At 38.9% G+C, this 14,665-nt stretch overlaps 1 pseudogene; it reads left to right on the forward strand.

Annotated features, from left to right (window-relative positions):
- The first annotated feature begins 1,029 nt into the window (after positions 1 to 1,029).
- Positions 1,030 to 2,504, forward strand: LOC118836580 (annotated as a pseudogene).
- The last annotated feature ends 12,161 nt before the right edge of the window (positions 2,505 to 14,665 follow it).

The following is a 14,665-nucleotide window of genomic DNA, read 5'->3' on the forward strand; positions in this document are numbered from 1 at the left end:
TCAACATTTCAGACAACAGTCAACTAGAAGTTATTAAGCACCTACTATGTATCAAGAACTGTGCTAAACACGCCCACCCTTCAAAACTCCTCTTTTCTTTCTCTCACTCTCTCAAGTTTATAATCCTGGAGCCATTCTTAGCTCTTCCTTCTCCATTACTGCCCCCTCCCACCCCCAAGCCAATCAGCCACCAAATCATTTCTTTTACCTCTTCAACATCTCTTGTATCTGTTCTCTTCTTTCCACTGACATAATAAAATATAAATCTACATATTTAAACTCATCCTATTTAATTTCCAATTTTTACATTCTTATTTACAAAATGTTTATCTTAATTTCTGATTGGTCTATCACTGACTGTAGCTCCTAATGATAGCTCTACTACTATCTAATAATAGTTCTCTCTGTCAAATGATCTGTAAATAAAAACTTAAATGTAACTCCTATTTTAAGGATGTCTGATGAATACTTTTATAATGTAAATAATCACCTTCTAATTTATCTACTTAAGAAGGCTGGATTTTGATAAGTTGATTTTCTTTGAGCGAATACCATATGTACTCTGTAATGGTATCTCCAGTAATAACTTCTCTAACCTTCAGAGAGATAGTTTTTCACTAGCTCTCTGTTCATTTAAAAATTAACTCATTAAAATCACTTCGGCTAATTTATTGGTCATTAGCGATGTTCTCAGAAGCACTATGCAAGAGTCCGGACTGGAACCCAGACTGGAAGCTGTTCACTTCTAGAACCCTGATGCTTCAGCTTCTGGCTCCTTCTTGGGAAGAGGATGGCTCAAAAATGGGGGTCTTGCAGACAAAGCCTGCCCAGCTCCCCTCTCTCCTCAGCCATGGAACTCTCCCTTCTTCCTGGGTCCCTGGATCCCATCTTCTCTCCAGCTGTGGGCTCAGGAAGAAGCTGAGGGGCTGGTGGTGGGAGCCTCGAGTCTGTGGGCATCAAAGCCTCTAGACGGGAGTAAGAGGTCAGGTAGTTGGGGCCCCTGTGCTCCCAAACATAGGTTTGGTTCCCATGATTGCTAGGAAGGGTGATAGTGAAAAAAATGACTGATCTAGAGTCCAAAATTTGCCAACAAATAGAATACTATTTTGATGATTTAAACCTCCCACAAGATAAATTTTTTAAAGGAAGAGATCAAAATAGATGATCAAATTCAACAGATTAAGCAAACTGACAAAGATTGTGATAGGATAAGAAGTATTCTAAAGAAATCAAAGGCAGAACTCATGGAAGTTAGTAGAGATAAAACTAAAATCAGAAGATGGCCAAGCAAACTCCTCCCTGAAGTAACAGAAGAAGATAAAAATGAAGTAAAAAAAAAGACAGATTGATCGATGTTAAAGGTTTTCCAACAGATGCAACGCTTGATGATGTAAAAGAATGGTTAGAAGGTAAAGGTCATATACAAAATATTCAAATAAGGAGAACATTGCGTAAAACATTTGCTGTGTTTGATGGTGTTGAATCTGCCAAGAGGTTTATAGAAACCCCTGGAGAAAAATACAAAGATATGGAGTTGCTGATACTCTTTAAGAAACATAACTTTGCAAAAAAAGAAAAGGAAGGAAGCAAAAAAAAAAAAAGTAGAAGCTGAAGTAAATGCAAAACAAGAGCAAAAAGCAAAAGATATTGAATCGAAATCCCTGGATGAAAAGATTGGATGCTTACTAAAATTCTCTGGTGATGTAGATGATCAAACCTATAGAAAAGATTTTTACACACTTTTCTCTAATCATGGAGAACTAAAGTAAATAGACTTCATCAGAGGAGCAAAAGAAGGAACAATCCTATTTAAAGAAAAGCCAAAAGAAGCACTTGAGAAAGCTAATGCAGCAAATAATGGAAACAAAATTAAGAAATAAAGATGTAACATGGGAATTGTTAGAAGAAGAGACAAAGAAAGAAGCTTTGGGGAAAAAAGCATTGAGGATTCACAGGACTCCCTAAATAAGTTGAATCTAAAAGGTCAAAATTTTAAAGAAAAAGGAAGAAGTAATAAAATTGCCCAGGGTATGCCCAGTAAAGGAAAACTACAATTCATGGGCAGCTAAATGGCACAGTGGATAGAGCTCTAGGCCTGAAGTCAGGAAGACTCATCTTCCTGAGTTCAAATCTGGCCTCAGACACTTAGTAGCTGTGTGACCCTGGGCAAATCACTTAATTCTGTTTGCCTCAATTTCCTCATCCATAAAATGAGTCAGAGAAGGAAGCAGCAAACCACTTTAATATCTTTGCCAAGGAAACTCCAAATAGAGTCAGAAGGAACTGGACATGTCTGAAAATGACTAAACAACAACAAACAATTTGAGGGAAAGAAAACAAAATATGATACTGATGAAGAACAGGAAAATAGTGTTGCTGGAGGATCCCTTAAAAGGGCATGAGAAGAACCTGAAAAAGAAGAACCTGCACTAAAGCAGCTGAAAACAGAAAATGGAACTGGAAATCAGGTTCTTGACACAAAATTTTTTGCTCATTATAAATAAGTTTTAAGCTGTTTCAGATTGCAAGGTGGAGAAGGGGAGTGTCTTTAAAAAGAAAACCAAAATAAATCCACTTTAATGTATACCTGTAATAGCAGGGAAGACTATTTTTGTTTAACTTGCTTTTTTTGTCCAGGTAGCCTTACTCAATCTGGATGGTTCTTTTTATAAGTATACTTTTTTCAGGATATCAAATGTTGGCATTTCAGACATCAATTTTAACATCAACAGAAAGCTTCTTCCAGTGAAACATGACTCTTTTGGAAATATCGACAAATAAATAAATATGTTCTACGGAAATAAATAGAATGTGTTCTACATAAAAGGGAAGAAATAAAGTGCAATGCAATAGTACCTTGAAACTCATTTTACTGGTTCTCATTAAGAGGAGTATTCCTTTCAAAGCTGTGGCTCAGACCTCTTGCATACCTCCTCTGGGTTGATTCTTGTCACTGTGGGTTAAGACAATCAGTAAATGAGAAGATCCTTCCCACCCATTTGAATAAGCTTAAGGTGGGGCACCAGGTGGGGCCAAAGAAGGGAGGTCTGATCATATTGTGACTCCCAAGTAAGCCCAAAACCCTTACCTATTAGGTGCTAAGGCGATGTGGGCATGAAGCCCCCAGGGTCCTAAGGGGAGGTGCTAAGACCAGAGCCAACAGTAGCCACCTAAATTCTGGTCACTCAGATGATGCTCTAGTCAATTGGAAGATGGTCTAATGACTGTATAAAAAGAGAACACACCTTGGAGATTGAGACTTGGTGAAGGCAAGAGAAGGAGAAGCAGCAGAAGCAGCAGCAGCAGCAGAAGATGAAGCAGAAGCAGCAGATGTTGAAGCAGCAGGCACTACTGAGAGCAGGACTGACCTGCGTGCAGACTGGAGAGTGCTGAGCAAGGGTTTGAGACCAGTGGGTAACCTTCTTACTGGAGGGCCCTAGCATGGGGGAGAGGGAGGAGCACGAATATGATTTGGCTTACTGTCATAATGTTTTTCTGTAACCTCCTGGTTATTTTTGTGAGGCAGACTTATTGGGCCTGGAAGCTTTTGGCCAGGATATTGTTGTAACAATTCGGCTAGCAGCTGCCGTGGAGGTAAAAAACCAACAACAACCAGCTCACAGAACCCTGTAAGCCCAGATTCTTTTGATGTGCCTTACTAAGGAAAGCAACGTTAAGGGGTTAACAATCTTACTTTAATCCGGCATACAAATATCATTCACTTATAAGTGTTCAGGGGAAAAAGCCAGCACTCTGAACTTCAGAGCAGATACAAACCAATTACAAACATACATTTATAAACAGACCAGATACAATTCATAGTTACCTACATCTGAGTTCAGCCAGGAGCTCGACAAGGGCTGGCCTAGAGTCACTCAATACTCCTGCTGTGGGTCAGAGCTCCAAAAAATAGAAAGCCAACCTCTGATTTTATATCTTTTTCAGGGTCAAGGGTGAGTCACACATGCGACTCACCCACGTGACCTAAAATCATCACAAAAATGCGACTTAAACCCACGTGGTCTAAAAGCCTCTGATGTCACAAACATGTCACTCAAACTCATGTAAACTAGACTTTCCCTTGAGGCAAGGAGGTCATCAAGGACTCCTAATTTAATCAAGGAAATAAAGGCCAAACTCTTCAAGGGCACTTGGTTGAATTAAGTGCTAAGAGCCCATTTTGATTGCCAATACAGATATCAAATTGGGGACACTGGTCTGTGGGTCTGCTACTTTGGAGCTTGAATAAATGCTTTAATTCCTCTTCCTTCTACTTATAGAATTCCTTATATCCTACAGTTCTGAACCATTCAGGCATATTTATGATTTTCTTTGAAATCATGAATTCTGCCTTTATGTTATAGTGTGCTCCCATGAGTCCTTCATTATCCTGGGGTGTCCTGAATTTAAGAGGATGAGCTCAGAGGCTTGCTCAATCTTTCCTGTTCATTTCCTAACATTTAGCAGGTGATAATGCTCTTTAAACCAGTGGTTAGGTGGCAAGTGTTCCTACTTTACCATTAAAAAAAAAATGAAAGCAAGACCCAGTGCATCTCTTATCAATTCAAATGGAATTTGTTAAAGGACATAGCCCAGCCATCCATATCCCAAAATAATGGAGAAAGGTACTTTCTTGTTAGATCTCAAATTGAGGGAAAATAGATAAGCAGTGAACTTTCAGCAACCTTGATCTCTGGGAGGAGTTCATCTTCCAAAGAGTATGGCTTGAGGGTGACTTACTTTTGCTTATATGGAGAAAAATCCTTGCTTCAGACATTGCTTAGTAAATTCTCAACTAAATCTGGCCTTGAGGGTTTAGGGAGGGTCAATTGGCCAGGGTACACAGGGCTAAAATTTTGGACAGTCTTTTTGAATTCATGGTAAGACATTTGGAAAACTTGGCTTTGATATACTTTCAATACCTTCAGTGGCCTTAGACAAAAGTGACTGTTATTTGGATAGGAGGCATGTAATAGATATTCATAATTTCCATAAGGATGACACATATTGAATAACCTTGGATGGACAGCCTGCCCAATGAAGTTACTAACAATTACCTTAAGAATGACCTTGGAAGAAATTTCCATTTTCTTAGAGGGGGACAGGGGCCAAAATCCAGTAAAGTTGCTTGCAAATTTGCAAAGGGAATATCACAGTTCAAAGAAAATTGTTAACTTTTAATATACAGGTACAACAGATAATAATACACTATTTTTAAAATGGCTTTTTAGGAAAGGACTTAGGAAGGGATTCTCCAAAAATAGGGTTTACACTGATAGCTTCAATATGTAATAAGCAATAAATATATTCAATCTTACCTAAAGGCATGAGCTATCACTTAGCTTTACTTGTAGAGAAAAAAAAATTCATATATCGATGATAATTACAATTGCAAGGTAGGAAGCAGTCACATAAAGCAGTAATGAAGAAGATCAACCAGAACATAAGGAAACCTAGCACAACCAAGCAAAGAGTTAATCAGAATTTTAGGTCTTCACCATGGGTTACAACAGAGCATTGAGACTGTCCATCCCTCTATCTTGCTATATGACCATCCCATGCCCTTTATTTGGTCATATATCTCTTTGATGATGTCCTTTACATCATTCTGCCCATTTAATTAATATCTCACAGAAGTAGAAATCAAGGCCCACAGAAGGGGGCGACAGAATAAACAAGTGACTTAACCAAGTTGACACAGTTAATTAATAGAAAAAGCAGGAATCTTTGTTGGTAACATAGTCTATTCACATTCACTGGGCCTTTTCAGTAGCTGTCCCTCATGTCCTCCTCACTTCCACCTCCTGGTTTCCCCAGTTTCTTTAAGACTCAGCTCAAATTCCATTTATGTCCTCTATTCCCTCCCTCTGAGATTATATCTTCTATCACTGAATGGGCATTACCTCACTCTGAGCGAGTACGTGAAAAGGCCTTAGCCTCAAAGGGCCAGGGTCTCCCACTGCATCCTGGGCTATCTTTAGTCATTCTGATGAACATCCAGTCACTGAATCCAGATGGCTCTGGAGGAGAAAGTGAGGCTGGTGACCTTGCACAGCCCTCTCTCACTCAAATCAAAGTCAACCCCAAGTCACGTCATCATTTCCCTGATGGTGCTCTTCAAAAACAAAGGACAAACACAACAATACCTTCTATGTACAGCTATGTATTTGTTGTCTTCCCCCAATAGAATGTGAATTCTGTGAGGGCAGGGATTGTATTTTTTGGCTTCTTTCATATCCTTAGAAATTAGTAACACGTTCTATTCATTATACACATCATCGCTTGCTCCCTGGTCTGAGCTCTGCAAGTTCCTGATCTGGGTCTGCTTCTGAGCAATCAGATTCTGCCCTGGATCATACCACTTGGGGACCACTAAAAGCTTGCAGATCTCCAGCCAGAACTGTTTCTGAGATCCTAGAATAAACACAACACTCAATATCCTAAGAAAGCAATGAAAGGATTAGCCCAGACTTTCCCTCCAGATGAGGCACAGATCCCGGCCTTAACATCAGTTTCAGGGTCAGGAAGGAATCTAGAAGAATAAGGAAACACCAACAAGAAAAAAGAATTTCACCATACAAAACTACAATGTACAAAAATATTTATAGCTCTTTTTGAGGTGACAAAGAATGAGAATCTGAGGGGGTCCTATAAATTGAGGAAGGATTGAACAAACTATGGCACATGTATGTGATGGAATATTATTGTGCTATAAGACATGATGATGGGGAAAGCTTCAAAGGGAAACCTTATAATGAACTCCTGAAATATGATGTAAACAGAACAAGAACAATTTATATAGTGTAAGCAACATGGTAAAGATAAACAACTTTAATAAAAAAATTAAGGTCTCTGATCAGTATAATGACCATAGATGATTCCAGAGGACTAATGATGAAACATGATACCTTTGCCCTGATGAAAGGTGAAAGACTCAGTGTAAAATGAGGCAGATATCTTTTGGACAAGGCCAACGCGTCAATTTGTTTTGTTTGTATCTGGGGTTTTGTTTTTCTTTCATTATCACTTGGTAAGGAAAGAGCTGGGGTAGGAGGGAGAGAAGGCAAATTTTGGCTAATTTATAAAAATAAAATTTAAGGTTAAACAGAAAAAGATTCTCCCTGATCTGGCCTGGGAAAATGGGTACTCAATTAGCTGTGGTACAAGACCGTGGAGAAGAGAGCAGGAAGGAGAAGAGTGAAGTGAGGGGAGCAGGTCAAAGGGAGGAGGAAACACCATTTAATCCTTCCCCCACATATCCACTTTGAGGAGCAAGGAACAAAGAGTAATGGGCCAATCAGGGTCTGAGGTAGGATTCAAAATTTGGTCTTATTGAGTCCAAGTCCAAAATTGGAATCCTAACATAGTGTCTGGTACATTGTAGGCTCTTCATTAATGCTTGTTGAATTTGTTGTTGTTCAGTCATTCAGTCATGCCTGACTCTTCATGACCCCCATGTACCATAGTATATCAGGCCTTTCTATCCTACACTCATATTCATTGCTTCTATGGCAATATCTATCCATCTCATCCTCTGCTGTCCTCTTCTCCTTTTGCCTTCAATCTTTCCCAACATCAGAGTCTCTTCCAATGAGTCCTGTCTTCTCGTTATGTGGACAAAGTATTTAAGCTTCAGCATCAATATTTGTTCTTCCAATGAATGGTCTGGATTAAGTTCTTTAAGCATTGACTGATTTGATCTCCTTGCTGTCCAAGGGACTCTCAAAAGTTTTCTCCAGCACCGTAATTCAAAAGCATTGATTCTACAAAACTCAGCTTTTCTTACAATCCAACTCTCCCAGACATACATTGCTACTGGAAAAATGATATCTTTGACTTTTTGGACCTTGGTCAGCAAGGTGATATCTCTGCTTTTTAGTATGCTATCAAGATTTGTCATAACTTTCCTTCCAAAAAGCAAGCATCTTTTAATATCTCAGCTGCAGTCACTATCTGCCATGATCTTTGAGCCCAAGAATATTAAATCTGACACTGCTTCCATTTCTTTTCCCTTTATTTGCCAAGAAGTGATGGGACCAATGTTTTTTTTTATGTTAAGCTTCAAACCAATTTTTGTTGAACTACTTTCTCATCTATATAAAACTTTTATTAGACTAAGTTATTCATATATTGAAAACATTTTTAAAGATATTAAAGAACATAAGCAGACTTTTGCAAGTGATTTTAATAATAATAGTACCTACTATCTTCCAGGCTTTATTTCATTTGATCCTCACAAGAACCCTGAGAAGGAGGTGCTATTATTATCCTCATTTTATAGATAAGGAAACTTAGACAAAAGAGGTTAAGTGACTTGCCCAAAGTCACACAGCTAGTTCATGTCTGCAGCCAAGTTTGAATTCAGGCCTTCCAGATTCTAGGTCCAGTGTTTTACGCACTATGCCACCTACTTGCCTCAGATCATATGTTTGCTATCAATCACAGAATTGACTAAAAAATGTAGAGACTAAAACATCTTATTTTTACTCTTGTTCATAAAAGCACATTTGGTTTGGTAGGAAAAAAAATGCTCTATTGCAGAGGGCTTTAAGGATCTCCTAGGATAAGACGTCGCCCATGTATCTATAAAAATGATATAAGATTCCTTTAAAGATATGACAGAAACTGTATTTGATAATCCTCTGACTATTAATATCAGTAAGGAATAAAATAGGAAAACATATGCCCACCAAAGTTCACCACCTCCATGGAAGAGACTCAGTATAGAGTATGAGTTGGAGAAGGATTCCTTGTTGATGGTCAGGTCCTCCAGATGTTCCTGGGTAAAGAGGACTTTGGGGCTATTTGAATCTAACTCTAGAACACTTCAGAGTCATCTAAAGCAAGGGTACTTAATCTTTATTTGTGTGTCATGGATCCCTTTGTCAGTCTGGTGAAACCTATGGACTCCTCAGAATAATGTTTTTAAATGCATAAAATAAAATACAATGAACTACAGTGGAAACCAATTCTATTGAAATACAGCTAATACAATAATTTTAAAAACAAGTTCATGGACCTCAGGTTAAAAACTCCCAAAAAAGAAATCCATAGTCTTTTAGAGATTGGTTTAACTATTCACAAAGGAAAATCCAGGTAGATGAAGAGTGCCTATAATTCAGGCAATGATATTAAATTGGGGTCACTCTTTACAGCCGTGTTTTCTAGGTTGGTTGTTATATTGGTGGCAATGGCCTCTCCAAAAGAATTTTTATGTAGTGTGACTCAATATCTGCTCTAGGGGGAAAAAGCCTATTTACAAGACAATGTGTCCAAAAGAGATTTGGAAAGCAATTTGGAACTGTGCCCAAAAATTTACTAAAATGTGAATAATCTTTGACCCCTAGGCCTGTGCCTCAAAGAGAACAAAGAAAGAGGAAAAGGGCCCATGGATACAAAAATATTTATAATAACTGCTTTTGTAGTGGGAAAGAACTGAAATCAAGGGAATACCCATTAGCTGTAAAATGCTCAACTATTGGTATATGAATGTAATGGACTTTTATTGTGCTGTGAAATGAAGAAAGGGATAGTTTCAACGAAACCTGGGAAGACTTAAGAATTGTTGCAGCATGAAGTGTACAGAACCAACACTGTAAATTTGTTTTAGTTAACTGTGTATATTTGTTACGAAGGTTTTGTTTTTCTTTTTTTTTAATGGAAGTGGAAAGGAGGAGGGAGAGAAAATAGATTTTTAATTGAAATAAATTGGTTGGTTGGTTGGTTGTTGTCCTACATTCTTGAACATGACCAAAATGACATCATTACACTAAAGTCAAGTTTCAATGTGTCAGACTGTGGCTGATCAGACCAATATGAGCAAGGAATGCTCTACCACAGGTCGGGCACAAATACTCCATGTGAATATTTGAGGTGGATATTCTAAATTTGTGCATCCTGTGTTTCCTTTGAACTGTTTCAATTCTGCTTTGCTCATAGAGCACAGCACCTTCTTTGATGTGGGCATGCCATGCTGAGTGGTCCCGTGCCAATGTCTCCCATGTCACATAATCAATTCCAAAATTCTCGAGAGAGACCTTGAGAGTGTCCTTGTATCACTTCTTCTGACCACCATGTGAACGCTTGTCCTTTGTGAGTTCTCCATAAAATAATCTTTTTGGCAAGCATATGTTTTGCATTCGAACAACATGGCCAGTCCACTGGAGTTGCACTCTCTGAAGCAAAGTTTGAATGCTTGGCAGTTTAGTTTGAGTAAGAACCTCAGGTTCTAGTACCTCATCCTGCTAGGTGATCCTCAGAATCTTCCTAAGACAATTCAAATGGAAGTGATTCAGTTTTCTGGCATGGCACTGGTAGACTGTCCAAGTTTCACAATGAGGTCACCACAACAGCATGGTAGACCTTCAGTTTGGTAATCCGTCTAATACCTCTTCTCTCCCATACTGTCCTTTGGAGCCTCCCAAACACTGAGTTAGCTCTGGCAATGCATGTATCAACCTCATTATCAATGTGTACATCCCTGGAAAATAAACTACCAAGGTAAGTGAACTTATCCCCCTAAAAATTGTCTGCTTTCCCAACCCTGGCCTGATTACTGTGGCAGGTGGGAAATCCTGCTCTGCAGTTGAAACACAAAAAAAGGTACAAAAACATCTGCAAAGATGATTCCACTCACCATTGGCACATGGAATGTGTTCACACTTATAGACAACACGAAATCCAGTAGACCTGAAAGATGAACAGCTCTTGTTGCAAGAGAATTCACTAGATGTCGCATCCAAAAAGCAACCCTGAGTGAAACAAGGCTGGCAAATGAAGGCCAGCTTACTGAAGTCTGAGCTGGATACACCTTTCTCTGGAGTGGCTGCAGTGAAGGGGAGGTTGTGAAGCTGGGGTAGGTATTGCAATCAAAACTAATCTAGTCAACAAGCTTGTATGCCTGCCAAAAGGAGTGAACTACTGACTCATGAGAATATGATTGCCACTTGCAGGAAAATGTCACGCCACCATCATCAGTGCCTATGCTCCCACCATGACGAACCTTGATGAGGTCAAAAAAATTTTTTTGTGATGACCTGGAGACCCTTATCATCAATGTGGCAAAAGAGGACAAGTTTATAACTCTGGGTGACTTTAATGTTAGAGTAGGATCAGACTACCAGACTTGGCAGGGAATTGAAATAAATTAAATTAAAACTAAATAAATAGCCTGATCAAGGACCAAAAGATGATCTATGCACAAACTACAGTAATGATGTTACCTAAAGCAAGGGTCACAGGTCTCTGATGGAAGTGCTAATAATTTTTTTTCCTTTGTATTCTACAGATGAATGATAGCCCAGATTCTGTAAGGGGAGGAGAGGATAAACCTCTAATGTTCAAAGATCTTAACAATGGGGGAAAGGTATTAGTTATTAATTTAGCTAGGTATAAATGTGTCCATTCTTGAGTATATTATCTACCAATTAATATAATTTCATTTCTATTCTCCAGAGGAAAGATGGAACTTTCAGTTATACATTTCTAAAAAGCAAATACATTATAGAAAATCATAAACCAGGTATTATAAAATGAATTGCAGCAGCCATAGTTTAATGTACCCTACTATAGATTTGTAGTTGGAAAGACATTGGATTGGCCACATCCATCAGAATACACACATACAGAAAGATATATACGTGTACTTGAATATGTATATATCTTTGCCAGACACTGCAAATGAATAAGCTGGGCCCAGGACTGAACAAGAGAAGAGGAAACTGAATCAACTTTGGGAAACTGCAAAGATTTTTTAATAATCCCAAGCATCTCCTTTGAAAAAAAGTTCCATCTTTTAAACACCACTATTCTTCCAGTGATATTCCAGAGTTGTGAGTCATGGAATATTAGAACTTCTAAAGAATTCCATTTGAGTATCACCCAAAAAGATAATGGGGAGGTGTGTGGTGGGTGTGAGCAAGCTGCAACACATTACTACCAAAGGATTTGAAGGACAAGCAACATTAAATATGTCAACAGAGAAATGTAGGATTCTTTTTTTAATATTTTGAAAAATGTTCAAATTGAGTTGAAGACTGAAAAAGATGGTCTAGCCATATGTTGAAAGTGGGGCACAACCAACTGAGGACCACAGGCTCCAGTATTATCCTTGATATGTCAAGGGACCTGAAGGATGGCTCCTAGCAAGTTAGACTGACCCCTTGTGGTGAATTTATGGAAGGAAATGTACAAAAGTCATAGTCTGGATGGCAAGAATGGAGGGAGTGTAATCTGCTATACTGGAGGGGAATATTCATACTAGTGAGATCACATAATTCATTTGGGTATTTTATTTAAGATCTCAAGCAGGCTTATTAGCATAGTTTATACATAGGCCCCCCCAAGGCTACAGGCATTATTACCAGCTCTCTTCTTGGAGGATGGATAGTCTATGTGGTATCTCCACCTCTGTGGTCCTGGAGCTCTACCTTTTCTCTCTCTCAGTGACTTCATCGATTCCCATGGTTTTCATTAACATCTCTATGCATATGACTTACAGATTTATACATCCTATACCAGTCTTTCTCCGAGTTCCAGTCCCATATCACTAACTTCCTCCTGAACATTTCAAACTGGATATGCCAAAGACATCTCAGCCTCAAATGTCCCAAACTGAAATCATTATCTTCCCACCTACCCTAAACTTACCCTTCTACCATTCTTCCCTATTTCTGTTGAGGGAACCACCCTCCTTCTAGTGTCCCAAGTTCATGACTTCAGCGTTATCATCTGTGTCTCACTCCCCTTCCTTCTCAAGTAAATAATCAATGGCCAACTCTTAGCATTTCTACCTCTACAACACCTATTGTATCCATCCTCTCCTCCTTGCTCACTCTGTCACCACCTTAGTTCCAGTCCTCATCATCTCTGGACTCCTAATTGGTTTCTTTGGCTTAAATCTCTCTACAATCTTCAGTTTGCTGCCAAGCTAAGTCACTCACTCACTCAATCAATAAGCATTGATTAAGGTTTTACTAGGCAAGAGGCACTGTACTAAGTAAAGGGGACATGAAGAAAAGCAGAGACAGGAAGAACAACCAGAAGTAGAAAAACTGAACTGGTTGAGGAGTGAGGTGACGAAGGCCTGCAGCAGGGTGGTGGTAGAGTCAGAGGAGGTAGAGAAGGGGTTGTATTCCAGATACTGCAAAGGCAGAATTGACAAAACTTGGCAACAAATTAAATATGGAAAGAATGAAAGAGTGAGAAGTTGACACCTATGGTTCCTGGAAGGAAGATGGTGCTGTTGACAGTAATAGAGAACTTTGGACAAGGAGAAAGTTTGGGGGGAGACATGAGTCCAGTTTTGGACATATTGAATCTAAGACATCTGTGGAACATTCAGTTCAAGACATCCAAGAGTGAGCTGGATACTCCTCTAGCGGCTCCCTATTGCCTCTAGGGTAAAATATGAACTTCTCTGTTTTGCCTGTAAAGTCCTTCAGAACCTGGTCCAAACCGAACTTTCAGGCTTCATTATACATTGCTCCACTTCCCACTCTCTACTCTAGCCAAACTGGCCTTCTTGCATTTCATTTTGTCTCCATGTCTTTGCACTGGTCATCCCCTTTGCCTGGAAAGCACTCCCTTCTTCCTGTCACTTCAATGAAACCCTCACTTCCTTCAAGACTAAGCATTTTACAGGTTCCTCCTCCAATTACAAGCACCCTCCATACCTCACTAGCTTGTACTTAACTACCTTGCATTTATTTTTGTATGTATGGGCTACAAAATTTTTTATCCTGCATATACCTGTACATATACATATATATAATGTGTGTATACATATATATTATATAAATGTTGTTTCATCTAAGTTCCTTGAGGCCAAGAATTGTTAAATATATCTATAAATACACACACACATATACGTCAATATACATATATACACACATACACAGACACATGTACACATATATTTGCACGTCTATGTCTTTGTATCCCTAGTATCTAACACAATGCCTGCCACATAGTAGGTGCTTAACAAATGCTCATTGTTGGGTTTGGCAGATGTACATGGATAGTTTTATTTCATCTCATTCTCAGTTTAAAGCCTAGCTAACTATATTCAATGGCCTCAAGGCAATTTTTTTTCTCATTGGCTGCCATTATGCATTCTTCACCTATGCCCAAGAGCCCATCGTTCCTATATTCTAAACCATGGCACAGAAATCCGAAGTTTATTCTCAGATGCCATTTTTTTTGTACTTGGTTGATCACATCTCCAATTCAACCTTCACCTCTGAGGTCCCTTCCTTTCGATCAGAAGCAATGATGAAAACACCACCTTGCAACTAAGAGCTCTTGTTTCTTAGCCAGGCATTCATAATTCCAAGCAATATTTCTAGAAGATTTCTTCTTTAGATCGTAGCACTTGTATTCACGAGTCATCAGGGAAGGGGTTGTTAGGTTTGATAATCATTGGGAAGCTGGAAACTGGAGAATCTCTTGGGATTCTCAAGACTGGAAATTCCCAAGATTGGGAATTAATCTTGGGAAACTTTTGCAATGTAGTGTGGTAGCAGGTACACTGGATCTGGAATCAGAAGATCTAGATTTGTGATACGTATTAGCTGGGTGATCTTGGCCAAGTTAAATTCTTTAGGCCTCTAAAAAAAACCAAATGCAGAATTTAGACTAGGTCAGAGGTATCAAATAACCTGGGCTG

This window comes from Trichosurus vulpecula, chromosome 1 (assembly GCF_011100635.1).
Source record: "Trichosurus vulpecula isolate mTriVul1 chromosome 1, mTriVul1.pri, whole genome shotgun sequence".
NCBI classification, from domain to species: Eukaryota; Metazoa; Chordata; class Mammalia; order Diprotodontia; family Phalangeridae; genus Trichosurus; species Trichosurus vulpecula.